Genomic DNA, 26,357 nt, shown 5'->3' with positions numbered 1-26,357 from the left:
CAGGCAGCTGGATCAGCTTGTCTTCTGCTGGAGTGACCTATTATTTATCAGGTCATTATCAAAGGATTTACTAAGAGCTTACACCAGAGGCCAAAGGGTCAATATCCAGAAACATCTGCACTTCTTCCATTATCCCTAGGAGGTGAATCGTACATGGCATTTGGCCCTTGAAGTAACCTGAGCATGTGAGAGGCAAGTGTGTCTCATCTGTGAACTCGAGACACAAGTGAAGCGTGTAAATGGCTGTTGCACATCCTTGGGTGGATCCTGAGTAGGAAGTTATGTGTTTCCTTGCTCATGGCTCCCATCTCTTCTGCTATCCAAGCCCTCTAGTAAATCTGAAGCTTGCAGTAATATTGAGGTGGGAGAAGCAGGTAGCTGAGAGGCAGTGAGAACAACCTGCTTGCTATGGGCTGTGTACTCAACTTTCCTACCCCATCTGAGAAAAGACTCAACAGCTCACCCTTTCAAGGTGATTTCTGAAGCTCTTGCTTAGTTATACCCAAAGGACCCATGGGGTGAATGCATTCAGAAACAGTCCTGACAAAATGGAATATGCAATATGTCAGATATGCAGCAAATGCAACAGCTGAACAGCCCAGGTGATTGCAGGAGAGAAGGAGCTGTGACTTGTTATCTAAAAAAAGGGCAAATATTGGCTAAGGGCTGCTGCTTTGAGATGTTCAACCAGAACCAGACATGTGATCAGAAAATTATATTTGTTTCTGTCTTCCTCATCAGTCATTTAATGAAAAATAATTACAATGGATTGATCCTCTTGAATGTTTTGAACTTATCATCCCCAAGCCAAAACCCATCAGGCACGCTGCTGCTTCTTTTCTCTTGTAAAAAGGTCACATCTGAGTAGATAGTCCTGCAGAGTTGAGTGTTGGCAGAAATAGGCACTCACATCCCAGCCATGGTCTCCTCCTGTGTGGGACAGTCTCATTAATGTTAAAAAGTTTCTGTATTTTTGGAAGCTGAGCAAAATCTTCAGTTGATACCTCAGGATGTAGTGATTGTTAAGAGATTGTGAAAAAAGGGGTGACATTAAGAATTTAACAATTATGTTGGTGTAAAAAATTGTATTTTTCAAAACTTCTGAATTTTGCAGAAAAAAACTTGAATCTGCAAAATCAGTTTGGTTTTTTTTTTCCCTGAGAAAGCTGATCTTTTATAAAATAAAAACTGTTTCATAGTAATTTATTTCTCTGGTTCCTTCTGGGTAGAGACGAACTACGGTATCCTGTGATGCTGAACAAGACGTGGTAGTAGAGCTATTAATCCTTTATTTCCCTCTGTCCCACAAGAAATTTATACCTGTTGAAGGGCTGAGCAGACGACTGAAATGCTCCCTTTTGGCTTTGTGTAAGTCCACAGGAGCTATTGAAATAGAAATCAGATTCCCAAACCATCACCCACAGGAGGAAGTGAGAGATAATCGATCAGTTGCTTTTTGTTAAACAAGGAGAGACAAATGGGCTGAAGTTTTGGTGCAGGGGAAAATGGGCAAAATGTCTTGAGGATTACACTTGGTGGTTTTGGTCGTGGAGAGGCACCCTCTGTTCTTTAGCACCCTATAGACTATTTTCCCAATGAAACACCACTGGGGGGGCATGGAAAACAGGGTCAAAAAACACAAATAGGAATGAAACTTATCATTGGCAAGAAACCATGTTTCTGAGGGTTTATGGGGAAAGAATGTCATTTGGTTATTGTGAAAGAGCAAAGCAGTCTTATCTATGCACCAGCCTTTGAAAAAAAATGATGCCATATCAAAATCCCCCCGCATTCTTTTTTAGTGCATTTGTTTTCTTGTCATCAAGAGTTTTGGAAAGCTAGATGTTGTGGGTTTCATCTCTTAAAGCTGCACTGCCTGTTTGGAAGTTTGCCCCACATGGATCAAAATCGTGAGCAGGGAGTCTGTTTGTTCTTCTTTGTTGTGCAGGACTTGCCTCTGAAGACAACCTGAGAGATCTTTGTCCCTTTCCAAACTCCTGGAGATCACTGGAGAGCTTCCCTCCCTAGAAAGGATGGTTTGGAATGCAAATTGTTCAGGTCAGGGATTTTTTTCCCCTGTAGCTTTTATCAGAACGGCATTACTTTTGTCTATCACTTTTTACCTTTACTTTTTCCTCTGTTCTGAGATGTTCCATTGCCATCGTGCCCTCAGAAGCACCTGAGAGCCCTGTTTCTCTACCCAGTCCCTAGATAAGCCAGCCTAGGACTGTGCGTCCAGTGAAATTGTCCTTACTTGATCCTGGCCGCAGCATAGATGTCTTTGCCAAAGAGATACTTGCTCTGAGAACCAAATACAATTTCACCTTTGAAGCCCAAGCAGCTCTGTCAGTATTAATTAGAAACACACAAGTGTACATGTTCTGGAGCGGCTTTTTGCTGTTTTTTACTCAATGTGCTAGAAAGTAATAGTTCAAATTGAAAATTACAATTGCATTTCTGCCAGAGCTGGGCTTCTAGATGATGAGAGGCATTAAATACATAAGGTGTTGCTGCATGGCATATCACCCTGCCTCTAGCTCCAAAACCAGAGAAGCTAGCTGCTAGATTTTTCTTTGTCATAAAGACTGCCTAGCCCTAAGACTGTACAAAAGCTTGAAATTTATAAATATACCCCAAATGACCCAAAAGCATTAAGTGCATCACTGATGATGACACGCTCAGAGCTAATTTGTACTGTTGAATTACGTTAACAGAGTTTCAGGGGAAACTTAAACTACAATTCCTGTGAGCTAGGGACAGTGGCTCTGGAAAACATGCACCATCTGGAGCCTGCTTGTCTCTGGAGCTGCTTTTCTGTCCCTGGATCATCCATAGGTGAATGATTTATTCTTCCCCCTCCAAGATTCAAGTGGAGAAAACCATCAGAATTTGTAAATCTCGGTTTCCGAAATGTATTTTGCCAACTCTGCTGAGCACGGGCTTGCAATGTAAGGACACTTTGATAGACTTGTGCTCTTAGTGAAACCAGTGGTTGTATTGTAAGGGAAAGGTGAGCTTGGCAGGGGGAGAAAATATTCATTTTGAGCTGCCCTACCTCAAAGCACTTCATTTACCTTAAAACCTTTAGAGCAAAAAGTCTGAAAGAGCAATCTGCAAGACAAAAGGGAGCAGGAGAAACGCAAAGCACCAATGGCTGGGAGTGCTGGAGGAAAAATCTTTCCTGCTGTCCTGGGAAGACCCAGCACTTGCGCACTGCAGAAGAAAAGGTGAAGTGCAGCTGTCCTTGGACAATGTCTTCTAGGGAAAGTTCATTCTTGGCATGAAGTTTGGCACTAGGAGACAGGTGAGACATTCCTCAATCAGCCCTTGAAGAAGGAAATTGAAAGCAGAGATAGGAACAAGCTGTGGGCAATTTGAATTGCTTTAATTATTCAATTAACTTTGCACCAGTGTGGGTGATGAGAAGATGGGGAGTTCTGATAATGCAGTGAACTATTACTGGGGAATCCTCAAGACTTTCAGGACTTTATGATGACTTGCCTGATAAAAGAACTGTACTGAAATGAAGACCAGAATCATTGTAGGAGTCCTTCAAGTGCTGGGTTCAAGAAAGACGGCAACTAACTCTTGGGAAAGAGGTTTCTCCAAGCTCCTAGGCAAACCTAATCTGGGCTTTTTTGCTTGCCAGGTTCTGTTACTTTTAAAGCATTTTACTCCCCAGTTGAGTGGGGTCAAGCTGGGGTTCCTTACAGCTGCACCTGCACTGTAGTTTCCAAAGCCGTTGCACAGAACGCTGCCATCCTTTCAGAACAGTGAGTGGGGAGAAGCAGCAACAGTGCGTGGCTTAGGAGACGTGAGCCCGAGCAATGACTGTGCCTGGCTTTGCCAGCCCCGCAGCCAGGAGGAAGGGCACAAGAGGAGCCTAGCCATAGGTGAGCTGCTTTGCAAAAGCTTGGGCAGACATCTTCACCTCTTGTGCTGCCAGGGGTTGCTTGCCAGTGTTTAGCTTTTGGTCTGGGCTACACGTGCCAGGAGAGGTTTGCATGCTTCAGCAATGGCAGGGAGGGTCAGGCTTCCCCCACTCTCCTGTGGGGTGACCCTAGACCCAGGTACCTGTAAATAGGGTTGTCTAAAATCCATATGAATAGGGTACTTAGAGCCCTTAGCTTTGTAAATAACTATTTATAAAGGCTTTTGAAATGCAGTGATTCTGTCACTACTGCTGTATTCAGACTTTCCACCCTCCTCTCTGTTTCTGCTCTGTTACAGAACAACATAGAAGTAGCCATAAAGCTGTGCTTGAAATAAAGTCTGGCATACCAGATAGATGATTTTGTGGCCTCAGCCACCTGGTGTAAGGCAGGGTCAGGGTGGGTTGACTCATCTAGGCCAGCGGTGGGATCCAGTAATTGCAGTGGCAGGTGGTAACTGTTACCTTTGATTTGGTGGCTTGGGGAGCAGGGGAAGAACTGGGATCCGAGTCAGACTGGTGGAAGAAGGGTTCTCTGATGTTAGAGCTGTGCTGGTTGAGCAGGTTTGGAGTTTGCTTTGGGAAGTTTGGTCACTGCAAGTGTGAGAAAGAAGGTGAGAGGAGGGAGAACATGCCTGACTTCTCATATATGTGGTAAGTTTCCACTATTTTTGTTTTCCTTTGGTCTCGGTGACTGACAGACCCTAAACAGTCTGAATCTGTGGGTCTGTGTGTGTGTTTAAAGGATGGGGCTAAGCTGTGAAGGCATCTCCCAAGGAAGAGTATTTTTACTGAGAACTTGAGTAATGAGTTGAGACTTGCCTTGGGGCATGTGATGTTGTGCTGGGCGCTGTCTGGAAGGAGCATCACCTGAGAGCTCCTGAGTTAAAGGTGGCTCTGAGTTAAACAAGTGATCTGGGTTTTATTGACTGGTTATCTTATGTGTAACTGGGGAAAGAGCTCTACCTTCCCATCCAGTTCTCAGCCCTTTCCCACATGCAGTTCTATTTCTTTGATTCTTGCTTTGGGACTTCTTGCCCTGGTCGTTCAAGTAATAGGTCTGTTGTTCCTGGCTTTTTGTTCCTGAGTGCTTCCTTAGGCTAATGGAAGATGAGAGCTTCTCTGACCGTGATTTTGTTTGAAGTGCTTCAGGAAACTGTACAATTTTAGCTTGTGTACATAGGCTTGAAGAGAGCAGTGTTGGATGTTGCTGGTGGGGAGGCAAGCCGCATGGTAGCAAGGGAGTATGGTGCAAGCCCCTGCCCAAACACATCGCTAGTGTCCTCATCCTAACCTGTGAGTTATTTGAGTAGCTGTTTGCTCACAGGATATGCAAGTCTGTAGGATTGTGAAAAACCCTGGAGACACAGGGGTCAGCTGGCTAAGCTGTAAGGGAGCTGGAGTTCTCAAAATGCAGGAACTGAGAGCTGAGAAAATTGTTGCCCTCTGGGGAAGTTTTGAGAAAGGGAAACGAGTTATTTCTGCAGGTGGTTTGTGGTCCTCTCCCACTGTAAGGTGCTGGCTATAAAGAAACCAGGATGGTAGAGGAGAAGAGGTGGTTGTCCCAAAATGGGGTTCTTTACCCGGTGTGCAAAAAGCCAATGACACACAGAGCCGACATGTTTGTTTATTCCATGTCTGCACGGAGATGGGTGCTAGGTGGTCACTCTACAAAGCTAGCACACCTTGGTTAGCACATGGATTTATACATTTCAAGCAACCGTTAACAGTATTTTTGCATCTACGCTTGGTTACCTTTGTTTTTATTGATCCTTGCTATGTCCCATCTCTGCTTAAAGCTACAGCATCCCATCTTTTCACTAAGCATGCTCAGTGAGGGCCTTTTTCTCTTCTAGAGGTGTGGTTTTACCATGCTAATTAGGATAGTTCATTCAGAGTTCAGACAGCTCTTTGACTTTATCAGCAGTAGAATTCCTCTTGTGTTTATCTTATTTCTTTTCTTTTGCTAATGGTGTCGTCTTGTTGCTCAGGGACGCGCCTCGTTGACTATTTACAGAGGCTAAGTAATATCCTTTGTTTTATTTCTCGCGTGTCTCCAACGAGGTGGCTGCCCAGGACAGCAGGGGAATTGCAAACTCAGGACTCCCAGGCTCACAGTACGCAAATCCAGGAGCACTAGGAGAGAAGCACAGGCAGTTACAGCACTGAGATCTGTTAAACCTGCGGGAAAACCCTGCGGCCAAAACCGCATCGGGCAGGAAGCTCAGCAGCACGAGGGGAGTTTGTAGTCCCTTTATTTGGTTGTTTGGAAGCTATCTCCAACCCACGTTGATTCCCCCGACGGATGACTGGCTCTCTGTGCCCATGGGCAGGAGGTGGGATTAGATTGATTTTTTAATTGGAGTTCCTGGGTCTGTTTGACTTGCTCAGCTGGCTTGTTTCAGTGATCAGTTAGAGCATGTTCTGCTAATACTGTATAGGCTTGAGTGTTGGTGGGTCAGTTATGATAAAATATCCCCAAAGTACTGGTGAGATGATGATTAAGCGGTAGCTTGTAACTAAGCTAACATGCGTGTGCGGTAAGTAATGGATCAAAACCAAAAAGAAGCAGCAGGAGAAAGGCAGGACAGGAAGAGAAATGTTTCTGCTGAAGAATGTAAAATGGTATTTTGGTTTTTTGCAGAGCATGTGGAGAACGTGGGTGGTTTGACTTGAACGTGTTTAGAGTTCTGTCCCTATCGTGGCTGAGGGAGTGAGCGATGGGTGTACCATACTGCTAGGCAGCTTGTTCCTCACAGGCATCGCTGTGTAACAGATATATCTACCAACCACCCTTAACATGTCCGTTGCTCTTAAAATGATAAATCTCACACACGAGGTTTTATCTCCTTGTGATAAGTGCACAAGGTTCCAGTGCATTGCAGTTCATGCAACAAAAGCAGGAGAGAAAACAAAGATGCAGAGGAGGACTACCACGTGCCCTAGGGAGACACAGCTTCTCCCTGCTTCTCAGTCACTTCTGCATGGTGCAAGGACCACTCTACTTGGCCTGGCCCACCCCACCTCTCTAGGGGTTTGCTGGTGTTTTACAAGTTCCTCAGGAGAAGCCTTCTAGACTTGAGCAGCCCAGTGTGAGCTATTTCCATCCTCCTCCGTGATGTAGCAGACATCTCTGGCATGACTCTGAGTCAAACTGTGTCAGTCAGCCGTCTCGGGAGCACATGCAAATCTCATTTAGGCCTTTCCAGAAAAGATGTACAATTCCCTTAGCGCTTGTATAGATTTTCCACAGTGTGGTATTTGGCTGCTTAGTCACAGAGTTATCTTTGTGTTTTAAGAATAGATTTGACTACAGTCTCCTTGGCTGTACTGCAAAAGAAAGACTTTATTTGTATGAGCGCAAACACCTTGGTATGAGTGTCAGATGTGCCAGCGAGTATGTGCTTAATTAAATAGGCTCCTTAATAGGTTTTGTTATCATTTTAGAGCTCTGCACTTGAACCATGTTTCTTAAAGGACTATTTAATGAACTTGTGAGGCTATCTGACAAGTAATGTTCTTTGCTTGTTATGTAAATTTCATTAATGTCTCCCTCTGCATACATTGTTGAATTACAAATATTATGACTTAATTAGCTTATTGCAATTTATGGGATGGTAGAGGTAGCTTTTTTACTTACTGATCTTATGCCAAACTAACCTGTTTAAAACAAGCAAACAAATAGAAACTGAGGTTGTTTTTGTGTCCCTGCTGAGAAATACCTCCCCTTGACCCTCATCACCTGGGGACTTTTCCACAGCTTGCTAACCTTTATTGTTCCCAGAAAAAAGGGGAAAATCTGCCAGCAGTAAGCAAAGCTTTTGTTTTAGGGGACTGGCAGGACTCAGGCACCCTCATTGCTTTGACCATGGACCTTTGAATGTGTATTTTCTTCTTAAAAGCAGGTCTCTCTAGCACTTCTTTCCTTTGAGTCTAACATGAATGTTTGGGGGTAATTCTTTAGCTGGTATAAACTGAAATACTTCCATCAGCAGGTCTGAGAAAGGGCCAGAAAAGTACCCTGGTTGTTTTTCCTATGCTTCCTTGGGAGTTCAAATTATTCACAGTAGTAGAAAGAATTGCCTCTCATGGGCAAGCACAAATCTGCAAGGCTATCAGTATCTGAAACGCCCATGCTCATAGGGGTGAAGGAGGCTCAGCAATATGACAGCTATGGGCCAGAAAGGGCACAATGTCCCTTGAAGGTCTTACCTAGTGGAGGTAGCTCTAGATAACCATCAGACTGAAGTATCATGTTGTGGTTGTACCTTCTATTGACATGTTTAATTTCTTGTATCTTTACAACAGCCTGGTGTGGAGTTACCATCCATCCAGGCTATCCAGATTTACTTTCCTAATCAGAAGTTTTGCTGGATGGGAAAAATGTGCAGTGGGTCAGAAATCGCAGTCAAATGTTTTCTGCAGAGTGACATTAACTACAGTGCATCCTGGATGTGTTGTTGGGTGTCTTGGTACTTGCTCCCTTGCAATGCCGCAGCCTCTCTGGTTTGCATTGGGATGGAGATTGAGCAGTCTCAGCCCAGCAAGACAGGGGCCTAACTAGATTATTTGTGGAGGAGGCAGAGGCAAAAGTAATAAGAGCTTGCCCAGAGTGTATAGGGAGTCTGTGGCAGAGAAGCAGGACTCTGCCCTACATCTTAATGGTAGAAGCATCCTTTCTTCCAGCTGTATTGATCTTCAGATTCCTTCATGCTCCATTTCTGAGTTTTACCCTCATTCAAACTTGAGAAAAGTTGAGCTGCTTCAGTGGTCTGTCTCTTTCCCTTCCAATCTCCTTCTCCTTCTACAGCTGCCTCTTTTGTTCCTTGTTCTTATTTCCTGCTATGGAATGCACTGAACTCCTTTGGAAATCAGCTGCTGCTGGTGAAGGCTGGACCTGTTTGGAAATTGCAGCCACAAAAGCCAGACTCTCCAGTGTAACAGGCCATTAAACCTCCTGTGGGAATTTTTAAAGCTGGCTTTATCTGCCCTGCAGAGAGAAGTGCGGGGAGAGGCTGTTGCACCATTGTTCCTCCTGCTGATGACGCAGACTGGAATTACCTGCGTTGGGTTGAAGCTTGGCTTTGTGTTGTCCTAATCCCTCAGTCAAGACCACAGCAACCACACTAAGCTAGAGCAGCCCCAGGGCTGTTCCCTTATTCTAACACGTGCCACCAGCAAATTGCTCAAAGAGATCAGATCTTTGACTAGACTCTGACCCAGCGTCTCAGCTTCAACCCAAAATGTAACTGCTTGGTCTGGGAGCAGCCAAGTTACTTAAACAATGTAAGCAACTGCTTAGAAAATTCAAAGCCTTATTTCCCTACTTTGATACCCTTCCTCCTCTCCTCTGTCATTTCATGTTTCAGCACGTGACTGTAGGTACTTCTGAAGCTTCTGGTTTTGCTGGAAAAGAGTCAGTTTCTCTGGAAATTACAAATGTTCAGGCAGTCTCATTTTCATTTTTGGATCAGAGGGATGGATTTGAAGGGAAGAGAAAGCTTTCTCATGCTGTAAGATTTTTTTTTTAAGATTTTTTTTCAGTATTTTCATTCGAAACTGGAATGAGTTTTACTGTAGTTTTGTGTTTCCTGGTAATTGGCAAAAATCCAAACTGGTTGGCACCAGCAGAAGAGGCACATAAGGTACCCAAACCTTCTAAAACAAGAACATTTCTGGCCCGTTCCAAAATGCCTCCCCCTCCCAAAATGTTAAACTGGGAGATTGGTGAAACTGGTCTGTTCCCATAGCTGGATTAGACCTCAGTGAATCAGCAGTGTGAGAAAACTCCTTGGGAAATTCCTGCCAGGCTGTACCCCAGCATCACTTGCTGACTAAGTCGGGAGCTTCCTCAAGTACTGTGGTTGCGTAGGACAACACATCAAAGCCTCAGTGCTGCAGTCCTGGAGCTCAGTTGTGGCTCACAGCTCCAAGGATGGGGAAAAGCCCTGTCCCATCCTAAATCCCTTTTATCCTCCAAATTCCTCAGAATGTGAACAAGTATCACCCCTGTAATGCTTGAGGGGGGTTCCTGCTCAGGGCAGCAGCAGCAGTAAAGCAGAAGGAAAGGTATGAGGCATGCTGGTGCACCCAGGTCTACATCTGCCTGCTGCCCAGTCCTGCCTCATGTTGTTGCTAGCTTGTAAAAAAAAAAAAAAAAAAAAATTAAAAAAATGCTCCAGTACGAATGTAGACAGTGGGTCTGGGGTGAGAGCACACTCATTTACGTGCTCCTGACTGTGCTGAGCCCTAGATTGCTGCTCTCCCAAGAATGTTGGTGGATACTGGGCTGTCTGAGAGTGTGGGGCACCAGGGAGGAGTGTAGGAGCCAAAATATGTACTTGCACCCTTCTGAACACTGAAGAGCCTCTTGGCTGCAGGGTATAGACTGGCCACCAAGCTGCACAGAGGACAGGTGAAAAGCCTTTCCTAGAAAAGATGTTGGGGCTTGTGTAGCTCAGAAGGTCACCGAAAGTTGCTGGAATAAACTGGAGAGCAGCATTCATCCTGGGAGGGATTAGACAGTGGGAGAGAGATTTACTTTTGAGGTTTTGATTTAATTTGTCCCATGTGGCATGCCTGCCTTTTCTCTATTTGGAGTTATCTTGTCCTGTTTGTACCTTTTTAGTGTTCTAATAAAACCCAGCCATAGGGCCAGAAGCCTTTGACTCCTGGCTTGGCTGCCTCTAAGATCAGATGTGGCAATTCCACCTCCCTGGTCTGTCTGATTCAGCCCAGTCCAGAACCGCTTTTAGCTGATGAAGAAGCAGAGACCAAAGACTTCTCAAAGTTGCTCTGCTTGCGAGGAGCAGAGCTGGACAAGCGTTTTGGTCATCAGGATTCAGCTCCCTGCCCGGCAGGGCTGTGTGCTGCCTGCAGCGCACAATGATGCATGCTTGTGTGGAGGCTGTTCTGCATGTACTGATTTTGAGCTGTAGGGTTTCTTCAGGAAATCTGTATTTGGTTTTATAACTTCCTGGGAATAGTTTGTATATTGAAAAACCTCCTCCTACCATATGGGAAGGAACGTTCTTTTTTGTACCCTGTAAAATATCTGTAAAGATTTTTTTTTAAACAAAATTCTGATGAGTACAGAAGCTTGGAGTTTTCACTGGCTGCATCTCAGTGTGGGTGTGACATTTGTGACATGGGCTCTGAGATGAACCTGGCAAAGGAGCAGAGCCACATGGGTCTGTCCCTTGTTTGGTCTGGGATCCAAGGCACACAAACCACCAGCGTGGTTTGGTACCAGAGCAGCCAGTGCCATGCAGTGGCACCGGGTTGATGTATTAGATTGAGCCGTAGACACCTCAAACCAGTAGATGCTACTTTTGAGTAGATGGCTCAGGCCATCTTCCCATGTCAGGAGGCTGCAGCTGGCCCTGCACCACTGCCTTCAGCCTTCCACTGCTTCCTAGTTTCCAAGGCCAGTTGTGCTTGGTTGAGCAATGCATAACAAGGGAATATCTAAGATAATGAATCTGTTTTAAATGTTCATCTAATTGGCTCTCAGTTGCCCTCCACCCAAAGCTGACTTTGCCCTTCAGCCTGAGCACTCCTCACCTCAATTGCTGGGTGTCTTTTCAGTGCGGCAGTGCTAAATTCATCTGCATGGAACAAGTATTAGAGGAGAAGCAAGACCTCAACGGATGTAACTTTTTTTCCAGCTTCCCAGCAGTAACATCTCCTTGAATGGAGACTCTTACCTCCTCAGCAAACAGTTTACACTGGCATACTTCGATGTTTGCAAGGAATGAGACTTGACAGAGGTCCCAAAGGTAAAGCAGGCTTGAGGAAAATGCTGTCAGTGCAACCTTCTGTTGGTTTTACAAAACTGGATGATGGTTGTGCTGTATTTTGCTGTTCTTTGTGTGTATGAGGGTCAAAGCAAAGCGGTTAAATGATGTTTTTCATTTTGGAACTGAAAATCTCCCTTTTTTGCAGGAGGCTTCAGGTGTGAAATTGCAAAAATAACCAACAACTTGCCCAAAACTCTTCCCAGGAAGGCAAGTTTGGCCAGGGAGAGAGGGGAAGACTGGATAATTCTTTTGTAGAATTCATCAAAATTCATTTTGCCCCAGACTTAAGTCTTTTCTTGTATTCAAACAATTTCCCTTTACCTTCCTTACCTGAGCAGGTGGGAGAGAAACATGGCGCAGCAGCAGCAAAAGGGCATAATCTGAAGAGAAATAAATCATCTCTATCTGCAGTTGCTATGTGCCAGGCAATTGGCCAGTACCACCTATACAAACACTGGTGTCCATCTGGTGTAAGAGCAGCTGAGTGTCGGCCCAGCCTAGCAGGTCTCCAGGTGCCAGGTACTTTTGGGTGGCATCACATATTGAATGTTTCCCAGAAAGAGAGCATCTCTGTGTAAACATGCTGAATAAACATAGTCATTCTCTCCATCCAGCCCTATCCTGTCAAGTATAAGGTGCAGATGTGGGATCCAGGAGCTCTTCCAAATTAATTCTTTCCCCTCTTCTCTTGCTGCCCCTCCTTCCTACCTGTGGTTTGATAGCAAACCAAGGCCAATAGCCTTGGCCAGAGCCAGGCAGTGTCAGGCTGGTCCAGTTCTGCCGTCTGTCCTGCTAGCATCCCTGTGCTGTGGACCTGTACCCAGCTCTGCCTCCTCATGGACTTGCTGTACTCAGGAAAAGGGTTGCTCTTACCTTTGCTGAGGCAGAAATATGATCCAAAGCAGCTAGTTTGGTCACAGGGGAAGAGGTGGGGTGTGAAGTAACCAGCTCTTAATCATACCCATGCTCCACAGATCTTGTGAAAACAAGTACGCGAGGAAGAATTGGGACTGGGTAATTCTTGTGCCCCTCTTCAAGGTGGCTAGTAAAGGCTCAGGAGTGGTGGAGCACCACCAGCATGTGACAGATCAGATGTACAGGAGAACCAGCCACTACTGGTTGCCACTGGTAGAAACACAGGTTTTGGAAATAGAGCTCTGCCCATCCTTCATATTGGAAATTTTTTTTTTCTCTAAATCCATCCTGCAGTTTAGATTTGGGGCATTGTTCTGTGCAGCTTAAAAACCTAGACCATTAGAAACATTCAAGAAACTGAGGCTAAGGCTATAGATCAATGTTTGCCACACGTGTTTTTAGTTGAAAAATGCTTAAGCAGCTCTTGCTTCAGTGGAAAACCCACAAAGTTGTTTGATTGCTTCTGCTGTATATCTATTAGAAAAGACCTTGACTCTTTCCCCTTTACTGCTGGGGAGCTTCCCGAGGGCTCAGGTAGGAAGATGGGAAATACTGTTTCTGCAAGGAGTATAGTCTCTAAAGTGGGATTAGGGATCAAAGTCCCTTTTTGGCCCTTACGCAGTTTTGACCCAGATTTGAGAAGTGGGTCTCTCTTGAAGGAGTACTTGGAAACTTGAAAAAACCCTAAGATGGGTTTTTTCAAGTCACAGAAGAATTGTGATTTTCCTGCAGCAGCGTAAAACGCCCATCCCTTAGTAGATGCAGCAGTTGTTTGCCCAGTAACATGAACCATCCAGCTGAAGCACAGAGCGGTGATGGTACAACCCGTGCGCTCAGTTCTGCGCCTGGTTTTTGAGGGACTTGTTTGGGTTTTTGTTGAAGGAAACAGAGGTGACCTTAGTGCTGTCCAGTTTCTCCAGCTCCCCTGTGCTGCCCTGGCTCCCATCATGCTGGGTTCCTGCAACGCTGCCTTTTTATCATCTTTCCAGGTTGAAAGAAAAACACATATGCTTGATTGCCTCTCCCTCGGAGCCGAGGCCACCATGGCGGTACTGTAAGAGAGGGCACTGTGCCATGACCCTTTTCAGCTCGCTGGCTGGAGCACTGTGAGGACTCCAGCAGCATTTTGTTTGTGAGAGAAATCCCTCTGGCATTCTGTGCTAGAGCTGGATTTACTGGAAACAGGTCCTTGATGAAAACCTTCCTTGCACAACACTTTTCCCACCTACAGGCAATGGTGACTGGCACAGTCCAAAAAGCCTTCAACAGCCAGCTCTTTTGTACATGTCTGGCAAGAAGGCTCCAGAGCTGGAGAACAAGACTGAACTCAATGCTGCTTTAATTGGGAACAGTGCTGTGGGTCTGTGTATCAATGAGTAGGTGATGACCCTGCAAGTTCCCAGCCCTGCTCACTTGTAATAGCTCCTTGGGGCCATGTTTGTAAGAGTATTTTTGGAAGAAGCTTGTGTTAGAGTGAGGAGTGAAGAGAGCTGAATTTGCAGACCCAGATCTTGAGAGTTTTTGGGGGGACAGAATGTGTGTGTGTTTAGTTTCTATTGAAGTATGGAGGAGCTCCTTCAGTACTGCTCTGGTTTTCAAAATGGATGGGGTTGGGGAGAGACAGTGTATATTGGGGAGAGAATATGGGATTTTGGTGTTTTATTTATTTTTAACAATCCTGTGTAACTTTGGGGAAGTCTGCAGCTGTTGTTTGGTGATATTCCTGCTTCCCATGCCAGCCAACACGAGCAGCGCAGGTGTACGTCTGCATTCCTGTTGACTCAGCCCCCTGTAAGTTCCTGGTGAAGGCTTCAGTCTCTGCTTTAATTGATGTGGTTTGCTCGGCTCTGCTGGAGACTGTGTTTACGGACTAGATTGTGACTTTGGCCTCAGCGTGTTACTCATGTCTACACAGATGAGCATAGACAAACCTGAGCTTGTCTGCCTATGCAAAGATGAAGTTGAATGTGAGCCAGACACCTCTTAGCATGGAGTCGAGCAGAAACAACTGTGTGCCAGGCTTTATACATTCTGTATATAAAGGCTCTGCTCACAACCCATACAAGTACCTTCTGTAGCTGAGAAGATGGTTGCATTCCTGTTGCACATCATGCCTGCCCCCGGGAAGCCCCTTGCTGTGCAGCTTCCCTGCGTGCAGTCATTTGTCATTAAATCCCATCCAAGAGTAAGGAGGTGTTTGGGATTTGCAGGTCTCCGGGCTCACGGCATGCTCATGGGCAGCAGGAACAGGTGCCATGTGAACTCTGCTCCTCAGGGTAGCTTTCAGGGCTCAGGTGCAAAATGGAGATGCTCTCCTGGAGCGTATCCTCACTCCACAGTAAAACGTGGTATCTCCAGAGGGCTAACCTTTTGTAGGAGAGTAGAAGACAGCCTTTGGATTTAAGATCTTCTGAAGAAGGTGGAAAAGCCAGCTGTAGTTTTAGGTCAGAATTGTTGTTCTAGACAGGTCATTCTGCACAGGGAAGGGCTATTAGTGCATGCATCACCTTCAGCCAGGCGGGTGTGGATTTGGATCCTAGCTAAGGAAAACCAAGCTTTTTACTGTAGAAACAGTAGAAGTATCTCAAAGATGAGACACCTTTCCTTACCCCTCTGCTCAGTAACTGGTTTTTGGGTAAGTGTGCTGGTTTTGGCTGGGATAGAGTTAATTTTCTTCAGAGTAGCTGATATGGGGCTGTGTTTTGGATTTGTGCTGAAAACAGTGTTGATAATAGAAGTTTTCGTTATTGCTGAGCAGTGCTTGCACAGAGCCAAGGCCTTTTCTGCTCCTCACACCACCCCACCAGCGAGTAGCTGGGGGTGCACAAGGAGTTGGGAGGGGACACAGCTGGGACAGCTGACCCTAACTGACCAAAGGGAAATTCCATACTGTATGATGTCATGCTCAGCATATAAAGCTGGGGGAAGGAGAGGAAGGGGGGGATATTCAGAGTGATGGCATTTGTCTTCCCAAGTAATGGTTACGTGTGATGGAGCCCTGCTTTCCTAGAGATGGCTGAACACCTGCCTGCTGATGGGAAATGGGGAGTGAATTCCTTGGATTGCTTTGCTTGTGTGTGCAGCTTTTGCTTTACCTGTTAAACTGCCTTTATCTCAACCCACCAGTTTTCTCGCTTTTATCCTTCTGATTCTCTCCCCCATCCCACCAGGGGAGTGAGCAAGTGGCTGTGTGGTGCTTGGCTGCTGACTGGGGTTAAACCACAACAGTGAGGAAACTGAGATACAAAATGCAGATAAAACATTGAGATGGGAAGTATGTAATGAACCATGCAGAAGTGCGTACCCCAGCCTGGTGTCTGACTTTGATTGACCTGACCTTCTGAACTGGGGCCTAGGTGACTTACCAGGGTCCAAAAGTACAGATAGCGTGGGCTGCCTGCCGAAGAGGCTAGCTGGTGACAAAAGGGAAGGATCAGCCCCTTGGGCTGCCAAGGAGGTCCCCTGAGAAGCATCGTGCCTCAGAAAATGCCAGTTGTCTGAGACAGAACAATTTTGTGGGAAAACGTTGGTTTTGATGAATTTCAGTTGCTGAAAAATATTGGACAAAAATGTTTTGAAAACTGTTTGACCTTTTCTAAATGGCAAAGTTTCAATGTTTTTAGGTCCAAATGCTGCTTCATTTTGATAGCTAGCATTAATTGAAGGTTAAAAAAAATGTTGGAACTGAAATTCCTGAAAATGAATAGAAACAAAATGTTCTCTTCCTCTTTTCCTCCCCCAGCATTCTTATTTCAGGGGAAATTGTGAGATTTTTTGACTTTCATTTCTCTGAACTGGGATATTTAAAACCTCACAAATTGTTGTGGGAGGGCATCCGATCCGGCTCACTATCCAGCCCCTTCAATGCAGTTGCTAGTATGAAAATGATTCTTATTTTATTTTGTGATGGACCTACAAGCATTTTTCAGGCATCCCAAAGGGAGAGCCTCCAGCTTTGCAGAAGGACTGGGGTGCAGCCTGTCCCTGCAGCTCTTGTCGGCCCAGCACGGTCTGTTGGGTTCCTGGCAAGTCTTGTATCTCCCCATCTGAAAGGAAAGAGTGTGAGCAGTGTGCTGTGATTTGTGCTGTGGCTAAGTGACAAACACGCCGTGTTTGCTAAACTAACATACTGGGAAAGCATGAAATGATCACTGTTAAATGCACCACGGCTAAAAGGAACCAGTTGTGTGTACAAGTCAGGAGCTGAGGCTCATGTCTAAACGTACAGAATATAATGTAAATAGGACTATGCAGCAGGGGATGTCTTAAAAGCCTCGCCAAGCAAATATTGCTCACTGGTCCAGAACTACAGAGAGCAGGAATGTCATTTGGCTAAAGTGACTGGAGCAAAAGCCTGTGCGTATATGACATTTGCACTTACCTGACATCTTACGGTCAGGTGAAGGAACTGGGGTGGAGAGAGCAGGAGAGCCCGAAGCTGCAATCTTCATCCTCTTTAACTCTGCATGGGAGTGAAAAATGCACCTTTGAGTCTCCTTTCTTAAATGGAAATTATTAATATAAGATCTCTCATGCAGGGTGAGATGGGAGACAGGCTGTGCTGTCTCCCCCAGCATCCCAAGTCCGTTGCCATGTTTCTGGCTGATGTGAAGAGCGTTCATTGCTCCTCTTTTAGCTTTACTGTCTTTGCCTTGTCTGTCACATAACAAATCACATCACCATAGGTGAGCGGTGATTTCTGACTTCCATGTATTACTGTAGTGGCTCCTTGGTTGGGGTGTATTGTTTCTCCTTTTGAGGTGATGTAGGACAGTTTTATTGCACCTCTTGGAGTCTCCTCAGTAGGAATAAGAGTTTGCATTTCAACAATCTTCATATTGTGTAGGTGCCAGTTTGGGTTTTAGCCTTGTGCAAAGATTGTAGAGTTCAACTTTGCCTTCTAGGGATGTTCGTGAAATGAGAAAGTAAAAGTCTGTCCCCTCTGAGTCCATGTAAGCTTGCAGAAAGTATCAGAAAGTGCAACGGGTTTACAAGTTTCAAAGTCGTAAGCTTCGGGGAAATTGCCGCAAATTAATGTATAAGTAATGGTAAAATGATCTCAGTGCCAAGGGTGCTCCTAGAGGTCCCCACAAGAAGGCAGCATGGGTAAGATGCAGTCTGCAAGCGGAGTTTGGGGACTGATGCATGGTGAGGTGTAATGTTCCTATCAACAACAAATACTGATTTCAGGTTGCTGGCAATATTAGTTTTATCTTGATCATTGATCTATTTCTGAAATGTGGAGCATTTTGAAAATCCCTGTCAAACTGATTTGCCCCCAAAAGGGCTCCCATAGGACAGCCAGTAATTGAACCTGCATCCTTTCCCTGTTCTCTAATAGCAAAACCCTTTCTTCTTCATTTCCCTGTTGGTGTCGGCAGAAATGCCAAATACGAAAAGGTTGCGATGTAAGCAAACAATTTTAAGCAGGATATTTAAAAAACAAAACAATGACAAACAACAACAGAAAAACCCACAGGCAAAGCTGAAGGATTTTTAAGGCATTTTGCCTCACTCAGATGGGTCTAATTATGCTGGGAGAATGAATGGATACAAATAAAGAAGATCTGAGATGGAAAAATCAAAATACATAATGTCTAGGAGAGATACAGAGCTAAATTCTCTGTACTATATACATGGACTATATTCAATGCAGTGCTTCTAACAGATAGCTCTGGTAAACTGCTGTTGAAATACTTCTTGCCTCTTAATGTGTCTCTCAGTACCAGGTCTGCTTTCTAAAATGCATCTTGCAGGTATTCTTATTTTGGATACCCAGGTAACTTGTGCCTTGGCAGCCATTCACTTTGTTTCAAAGCTCCTCTTGCTGAACATTTGCTCCTTGAAGCAGAATATAGGTGATGCCGTGTTCCACTGGTGCTTTTTTGTGTGCTTCAAAATCACCTTGAGCTGAGAGGGTGAAACTGTCTCTTATATGAGTAATCTGTGTTCCTCTGAGCAGTTCCTTCAATGGATACGATGCAAGACTTGTACCAAGAACTTAGAACCCTTTCCCCTCTCTGCTGGTATTCCCTAATAGTCGGTATTACTTTCACTTCTGCTTTTTGTTCTAAATATGTAAAATAGACTTTTGTTGTGGACACTTCCCACAAGAACGTGGGGTTGGGCTTTGTCTGAACAGGAAGATGGAGTTCTCTCTTCCTTCAGCGTGCCATTCTCCCTTTCAGCCTCACAAGTCCCATGTCCAGGCCCTATGTATTTAAAGAAGGGGGAAAAAAAAAAGTAGCCTGATTTTGCCAGAAATTGAACATCTGGATTCCAGCCTGCACCACTGGAGTTAGCAGGCTGCGCAGCTCACATCACGGGAGGCTTGTCTCTGCTGCCGTTACGCGTGACCAGGTCATAGCAGTGCTGCTGAGCATGTGGTGGCTGCAAGTAGGCAGTCTGTGGTATGCAATGCTCCTGAAAGGTGAGCTTAGAAACCTCCTAAAACATTCTTGCTAAGAAAACCTCCTAAGCCTGGGTGGCAGGAGATGGTGGTGTGGCTCTGAATTGTTCTGCTGTTGGCTTCTCCAGTGCTTTAGTGTGTCCATCAATTTGTAGCGTGTTTTTCTGCTCTGGGCATTGGCTTGAAGAACTAGAATCTGCTTTTCCTCAATTATTATGCTCAGGACCTGTCTGTTACCATCAGAAAGGGGTAGCAGCTTGGCTTCTGAGAAACTCAAAGGTTTTGACTTATAAGATGCCCTTCAAATCACTTCAAAACATCTTATGGGACTTTTTACAACTGTAGCATTTTTGGATTCAAAGAAACCCTCAGACTTAAAGATGAAAAACGTGCTTACCAATCTATTCTTGTATCAGTTCTGTCAAAACTACTAGGTTGCATCCATGTTAATTTTGAGCTGCCGTGCTTTCTGGTCAGAAAATCTTGTCAAGGATTTCAATTGGGTACAAAGTCAAAGCCAGGAGTTTTTCAGACTTTGAAGTTTCACAGTTTTATTGAGAGTACTGCAGAATTTGAGCTGTAACTTGAAAGGCTGGTGTGTGTCTGTGTGTGTAAAATAAGCTGGGTAATCACAGATCTGTAATGTAACCTGATTCTTTGCATGTTCGTGTTCCTTAAATATGTTTACACTCCAGAAAAATAGTAGTGTTTTCATGAACACACAAGTCTTAGCTATTTCTTGGCTTTTCTATCATCAATGCTCTCTTTATTATTTTCTGCAGATGTAACTGCCTATGAGATTTCCGTAGACAAATAATATAATCTCTTTTCTGGGACTTTGGAAAGCAACAAGGAAAGCCAAACCAATCCCGTCCCCCTGTCAAGGTTTGCTTTGAAGAATGATTGCTTTGTGGTTTCTTTAGGGCACAGCTTCAAGTTTGGAAGCAAATGCAAAGAGAGCAGATTCTGGCTAGCAATTTCACCTGCCAGCAGGGTGCATTTCTTAGGTTTTACTACTCAAGTGCCCAGAACTCTCCCTGCAAGATGCTAACGAAGCAATTAATGGAAAGGGCTTGTAGGTATCCCCACAGAGAACAGTTGGTCCCCTTTTCGTATAAAACTCAGCATCCAGAGTTACCTTATGCAGCTGGCCTTCTAAAGTGCCTCCTCGTAAGTCCCAAAGTACGTGGGCTTTGGGCAGTCATCCTTCTCTGCCTTTTGTTGTGAAATGCATCAAAAGTGTGACCTGTCTAATAACGTTACTAATTACCACTAGCTTAGTACTGGCAATGCTGCAAAAGGTGCTTGCCAGGAGTACGTCAGCAGTATCTGGTGGAGCAGCAGCTCCCTTTTAATGAGGGGAGTTTGCTAGTTTGGCTGCTTTAAGCAACTTTCTTTGAAATACTTTCTCCAAAATTCAGGAAGAGGAGAAAGCTGCCTCCTGTAGCTGTGCTCCGAGATCTTCCTGACTGTCTTGCTTTGGAGCACGTGGGCTTTCAGGAGCCCTTGAGAAAGATTCACCCTGGCAAGCAATGAGAAGTAAGAACTATACAGGACCATGGACTTTGACAAGTCCTCTCCGTGTTTGGAAGTTGATTCTGGGTACTCCCATGTGTTTGAAACAGTGGTGTGGTGGTTTGTCTCCCTGACTGTTTCAAGGCACAGTGAGTGACAGCTCTGCTACGTGAGCAGTGAAGGTAGCTTATGAACAAACACCAGAGAGTCCAAAAGACCTCTGGCTCTTCCCAAGTATCGAGCGAATTATTGTGTTCTGGCCGCTTAAAGCAGTCTCTGGCAGGGCAGACTTGGCTTTGCTGGTTAAGGAGAGCCGATGTTTCAATCTGACCAAAGTCCCAGTGCTGCGTAGCAGGCAGATCTGCAGCAGGCACGCTCCTTGCCATCTAAGCCCGTGTGTGTTGTGCTTCAGACTGGGAGTTGAAATGTAGCACGTAGGGTAAAACCAGCACCACCAGTGGACGACTGAGCATGTTAGCCTTGAAGTTTATCTGCTCCTGTTTGCACCTCTGAATGGGGATCTGCCTTGGCTTGTGTAGGAAAGCACAGGTCACAAGCAACATGGTCCCATGAGGCATGAGAGCATCGGCAGTCCCTCTCACAGGGTTACAGAGAGTAACTCAAGTTTTTACAAAGCTGCTGCCTGCAAGGAAAGGAAGTCACCAGTCCCAGATGAGAACAGAGCCTGAGGTTGCTGAAGTGTAATGTCAGCTGGGTGTCAGAGTTGGGGACCGGGGCAGGAATGCACTGTATCTGCATGTGGCTTTGCCAGAGCCCAAAAGTTGTGCCTGCATGTTGTTTGCCAACGGTGCTGCAGTTGTCTGTGACACCTCGGTGTGTGCCTGAGAGAGAAGTGCACCCTGGTGAGAGGATGATTAGGAAGGGGTGACCTGGCGCAAACATCATAGCATGCCTCCTTTGTAATTTGCCCTGTGCTGATGCAAGCTTAAGTTCAAAACTCGTCACCTCGGATTGTGAGGTCATGTGTGACCTTTTTAACCTGGGCTGTAATAGAAATAGAAAATGGTGGGTTTCCTAAGAAAAACTGTGCAAGATAAAGATGGTGTTTACTTTCCCATCTCTTACTGCATTGCTTCTTTACTCTCCTGTGTCCCTGTTCCAGGCCAAATCACACATTTAAGAACTCTTTGGTCGTGGTATTGATAAAGAGACATAGCTAAGTTATTTTAAAATAACCTTTCCTTTTAAAAGCACCAGGTTATCTGAGGCATGGGTTAAGGCGCTTGAAAAAGTGGTGGTGATAATTGTGCAATGGGAAGCAAAGGAAGTTCTCTCCCAGATGACTTACAGAACGAGTAGGAGCAGCCTACCTGCCAAAGTCCTCCCCAGGGCCCTGGTGGGGTCTGGTATATCTCCTTCCTTCCTCCTCAGTTTTGCAGCAGGCCTCTGCCTGAAGCTGGCTAGCTGCCCTTGGGATGCCTGTGCCTTCCCTGTGAGCTGCGGTCATTGGGTTTGCACGTCCTGGGTGAAACCAAGGGCTAAGACTGGCACAGTGGTGCTTTCTGAACAGTTTCCAAGGCCTGGGAGCTGCTGTGCTTTGGTGCAGCCTCTGTACCTGGGGGCTGTAGTGATGGCAGAAGGGATGCGTGAGAAGCAAAAACAAAGGATGGGAAGCAGGAAAGGCTAATGTGCTGGCGCAACAGGCAGGCACAGTGAGGGGGAGTGAGGGAAAGGGTTTGCAGATGCGGCTCTTTCTTCTGTGCTCTTATCTACCACCCTGGCAGCAGACTCAGCGCTGAGACATGGCTCTTTGGGAACGGGCCCAAAGCTTTAATGAAGGCAGGTGGGGAGGCTCTTGGGGGCCCTTTGTCTCTCAAGGCTGTCAGCTTTCTCTTAGGAGACACATCATCACCCAGCCCTGCGCTGGATAAGAGCTTTTGAAGTCTTCCGTTTGATATGCGTCACTGCCTCTGTCGCACAACACAAGACCTTCTCTGGTTTTTTCCTTTCCCTGCTGCAGTTTCACTCACCTGGTATCACAACCAGAGATGAAATGGCTGAACCATGTGTCTCAAAATAACTGGAGCGTGGGGAATGTGGTTTCCTAGAGAGAGCAATTAGCACCTTCTGAAGGTCTTAGCAGGAACGAAGATGAGTCTCTCCCTCCCATGCACAAACTGAGCTTTATTTCATTTAACTAACACCCTGATGGTCACAGCTCTTCTGCTGTGACCTGCCTGCTGGGCTGTGCTTTCTGTGGTTCCTGTGGCCTCTGCTTCTTGCCTGTGGCGAGGGGCTCTCCCACGGCAGGTATGGGCAAATACCTGGGCTCTGTCCTCTGAGCTCAAGCACTCCTCCGAGGTCAGGGCGTGCTGCCTGGTGTATCTCTAGGGGCCACACAGCCCCCACAATGACAATAGTGCTGACTGTAGTAAGGTATTTGTTGTTTTAAGTTCAGGGTTTTGTCACTAATGCCTAGTAAAGACATACAAACAGAAACCGATGTGCGCTTTCAGGGGCCTCCCTAAATGTTCGGGGGGAGGGATTCAAGGTTTCGCTACCAGCGGCAGGAGGCTGCACAGAACTTGTGCACAGGAGCGATGAACGTGTAGCTAATGGTTTATCTTTTCTCCAACAGGCTCCTGCTAATGGAGTAGTAAGAGCAGTTAGTGGCATAGTACATGAATGTCCTAGGTGGGATGACCTAGCTCAGCGACTGGTGAGTCAGGATGTACGAGCAGCCGGTGCCCTGGTGAAACCAGGGTGCTTGTGGAGTTAATGTTTGACAGTGCTGTATGTCAGGTGACCTCCTGCAGTTTAGAAGCCAAGTCATGCATGGAGTTAACCAAAGGAAGAAGTCATATGCAGGGGTGAGGTACCTAATCAACAGGCAAAGCAAACAAATGATGAATGAGTTAAAACAACACTTCAGGATGTAACTAGAAGGGAAACTCCTCAGAGAAGCTATCTCCAATCTCTGATTGTCTTGCTATTTGTGAGGGAATTGTGAGCACAATGAACTGTGCATGATCAATAATAAAACGCATTCACCTTGGATCTTGCTATTTCTGCTGCACAAGCAAACAGTATTTCACATGACTGCTGAGAAGGAAAAGCTAATTAAAGAACTGTTACTTAATTGACCTAGGTTCATCTTTATCTAATAGTCAACAGCAGACAAGCGAGTCTGGAAAGAAAAGCTCTGGAGGGATGAAGTGACTTGACCAAGATTAAAATAAACCCAGGCTTGAAATCATCCCTTGTAATTTCCACCACAAGGAGCCTGCCCAGCCGAACAAAAAAATCTCTTGCCTGTGTTGCTGGCAGAGATCCTCAGCTCAGAGCACAATACAAATGCCAAGTTTTAAAGAAATTACTTCTGTAAAGCTTGGTGCTTAAATACCTACAATGGTGGCCTGGAGTGGAGTGAAGTAAACCTGAGGGGAGATGCAAGTGGTGCATAGGCAAAGAGTCTGGAAACTCAAATTCCAGTGAGAGGATTGTGTTGAGCTGCTGGGATGTTTTTGTTCATTGTGAGGGTGGGAGGTGAACCTGTACATGAAGAGAATTCAGCTGCTGTAATTGCAGTGCATTCGAAGGGGTTGAGGGCAGTCTTCCGTATTTGTTGGTACCTCTGCCCAACTCACCACATTGCTGCAGGTTTCTCCCTTAGCTTTTTTCTTTTGGGAAGCTCAGCCTCTGAAACATATAATCTCTGATGCCATGATTTTAGGATCAAGCCTTATAGATACTTGGAGTGCAACAGGGATGTCGTTCCTGAGCGGCATCTGAACTCTGTAGGATGGAGGCAAGGTAAAAACGTATGGTTAGTGCTTTGATGTGCATGTGTGTGTATGTGTGAAGTGAGGGACCTAACTCATCCCTGTTACCCCTTTCTAAGGAATGGTACAGGCAAGATAAGCTGGTGTCAGGAATGCCGCTGGGAATTCCCCTGCCCCTTGGAAGCTCCTGCCTACTCAAAACTAGGGAAGCTCAAGAGGCACAACTTGGTGAGAAACCAGGCTTCACTGCTGAAGAGGAACACAGTTTGCTGTCATGTCCTTGGATCTTCTGGCTTGCTTAGAAAGAAAAGTGATGTCTCTGGGGACATCAGCGTGTTGAACAGCCTGGGGCTGATTCTTGACTTTTGCTCTTTTTAGTGGCTTTGCAGTTGATATCCATGTCTCCTGAAGCCTGGCATGGTGTAAATCGTAACAGCCAGGCACTGGTCTGTATTAGCTATAGCTTAGCTAAATGTACGTGCCCACGTAGCTGTCTACACAGCTAGAGCAGTATGCGTTAGCAAGGGTGTTCTTTGGGCTGAGGAGAGATTGGTTCCTCCTTCATGTCCTAAAAGGACATCCATGATTGATACCTGTCAGTCTCTTGGGATACCCTCTTATCACCTGAAACCCTCCTGCATATGGCTTTGGAACCTCCAGAGAAGACATTGCTTTCCTGTGGAGGAAGCTGCTGGGTCAGTAGATCTTGCTGTGGCTGTTTCTGGGAGAGTGTTTACTGCACACTTCCTGCGCTGACAGCTTAGCTCTTCTGACAAAATTTGCCTGAGATTTAAGAGACAAAAATACAATGTTTGTTATGAATGATTGTCCCTGTCCTCTTCAGTCTGTATCATTTCCCAGTCTGACATGGTCAAGTTATCAAATCAGTGCTTTTAGAGGCTGGATTCATTTTATTTGTGACCAGGCAGTCCCGGAGACACAAGCTGCCAAGTATCTGTCAATAATCAACCAGAGGATATCTTATCTTTTTTTTCCTTGGCTAAACACATTGTAAGGGCTAACACACCATGAATAATAGATAGTCATAAAAAAACCCAACACATCCCCTGTAAATCTGTCCCAGCTGTTACTAGGCTGAATTTATGACAGCAATATATAATCAACTGTTTTCAAGAAGAGGGTTACAAAAACACTGTGCTAAAGTTGTGGGTCTAACGAGCTCTCTGCTTTCTGGCCTATGAGAGTCCATCTGGAAATGGAGAAATGTGGGAGGTTATGTGGACAGAGACTTAGGGGCTTTGTTTTTGGTTTAATCCGCAGCCATGCTGTTGTGCTAGCTGTCTAACCTGAGACAACCAATGGGAGATGGATTTGCAATCTTTCTGTTTTGTGGAGTGTCTGTCTGGCAAAAGCAATACTTGAAATGTCTGATTCTGCTCTTGCTAACCTCCGTTTGTTGCTCTTCAAGGTTGTTATTTTTTTTCATCTATATCATGAGATATCGATAACTCATTTGCTATGGTGGTTGAGATCTTGCCCAGAAAGAGGTACAACAGTTATCTGCCCTGGCATTAGGGGAACCTGAATTCCCATTAATTTCCACTTAAAGCTGAACTCAAGTCCAAATTCCTGATCATCTTTGTGGTGTCAGGCCTTCTTCTGTTGGCTGCTGGAGCTCATGATTTTTAGCTGTTTTCCCTGCTCTCCAGACTTTTTCCCCCTCATTGTGTGTTTCAGGGGTCTAGCAAATCATAGGTCAGCACTTTCCCACCCTCAGTATATTTTTTTTGTAACAATAATAGTTTGAACAAATGAATAGAAACTCTTTTATTTGCATTCTGGTGTTTGAGACTTCAGGATCAATTTTTTTAAGAGATCTGGGTAGCAGTGATCACTGCTATTTTTAAATAACATGGCTTCATTTGCTATGATTCTGAGAAAAAGTTAATGCTCTAAGGGTCCTGGCGAAAGAGTGAGCATCAGAAACTGTCTAAATCAAAAAAAGTTCACATGGAAAAAGTATCACAGGGAGTAGGACTGTATGTTAAGATTTAGGCTGACAAATATTTCTTCACATTGCTAAC

The 26,357-nt window shown here is 45.3% G+C and overlaps 1 protein-coding gene across 1 annotated transcript in view; it reads left to right on the top strand.

Annotated features, from left to right (window-relative positions):
• Positions 1-26,357, top strand: part of LOC142603124 (uncharacterized) — a 342,240-nt gene that overhangs the window by 62,415 nt on the left and 253,468 nt on the right. Inside the window, exon 9 of the mRNA XM_075761903.1 lies at positions 1,949-2,058. The gene's annotated coding sequence lies outside the window, so the exon portion shown is untranslated. The remainder of the gene's footprint in view (positions 1-1,948; positions 2,059-26,357) is intronic.

The sequence above is a fragment of the Balearica regulorum genome, chromosome 10 (genome assembly GCF_011004875.1).
Source record: "Balearica regulorum gibbericeps isolate bBalReg1 chromosome 10, bBalReg1.pri, whole genome shotgun sequence".
NCBI classification, from domain to species: domain Eukaryota; kingdom Metazoa; phylum Chordata; class Aves; order Gruiformes; family Gruidae; genus Balearica; species Balearica regulorum.
This window is presented reverse-complemented; position numbering and strand designations above follow the sequence as displayed.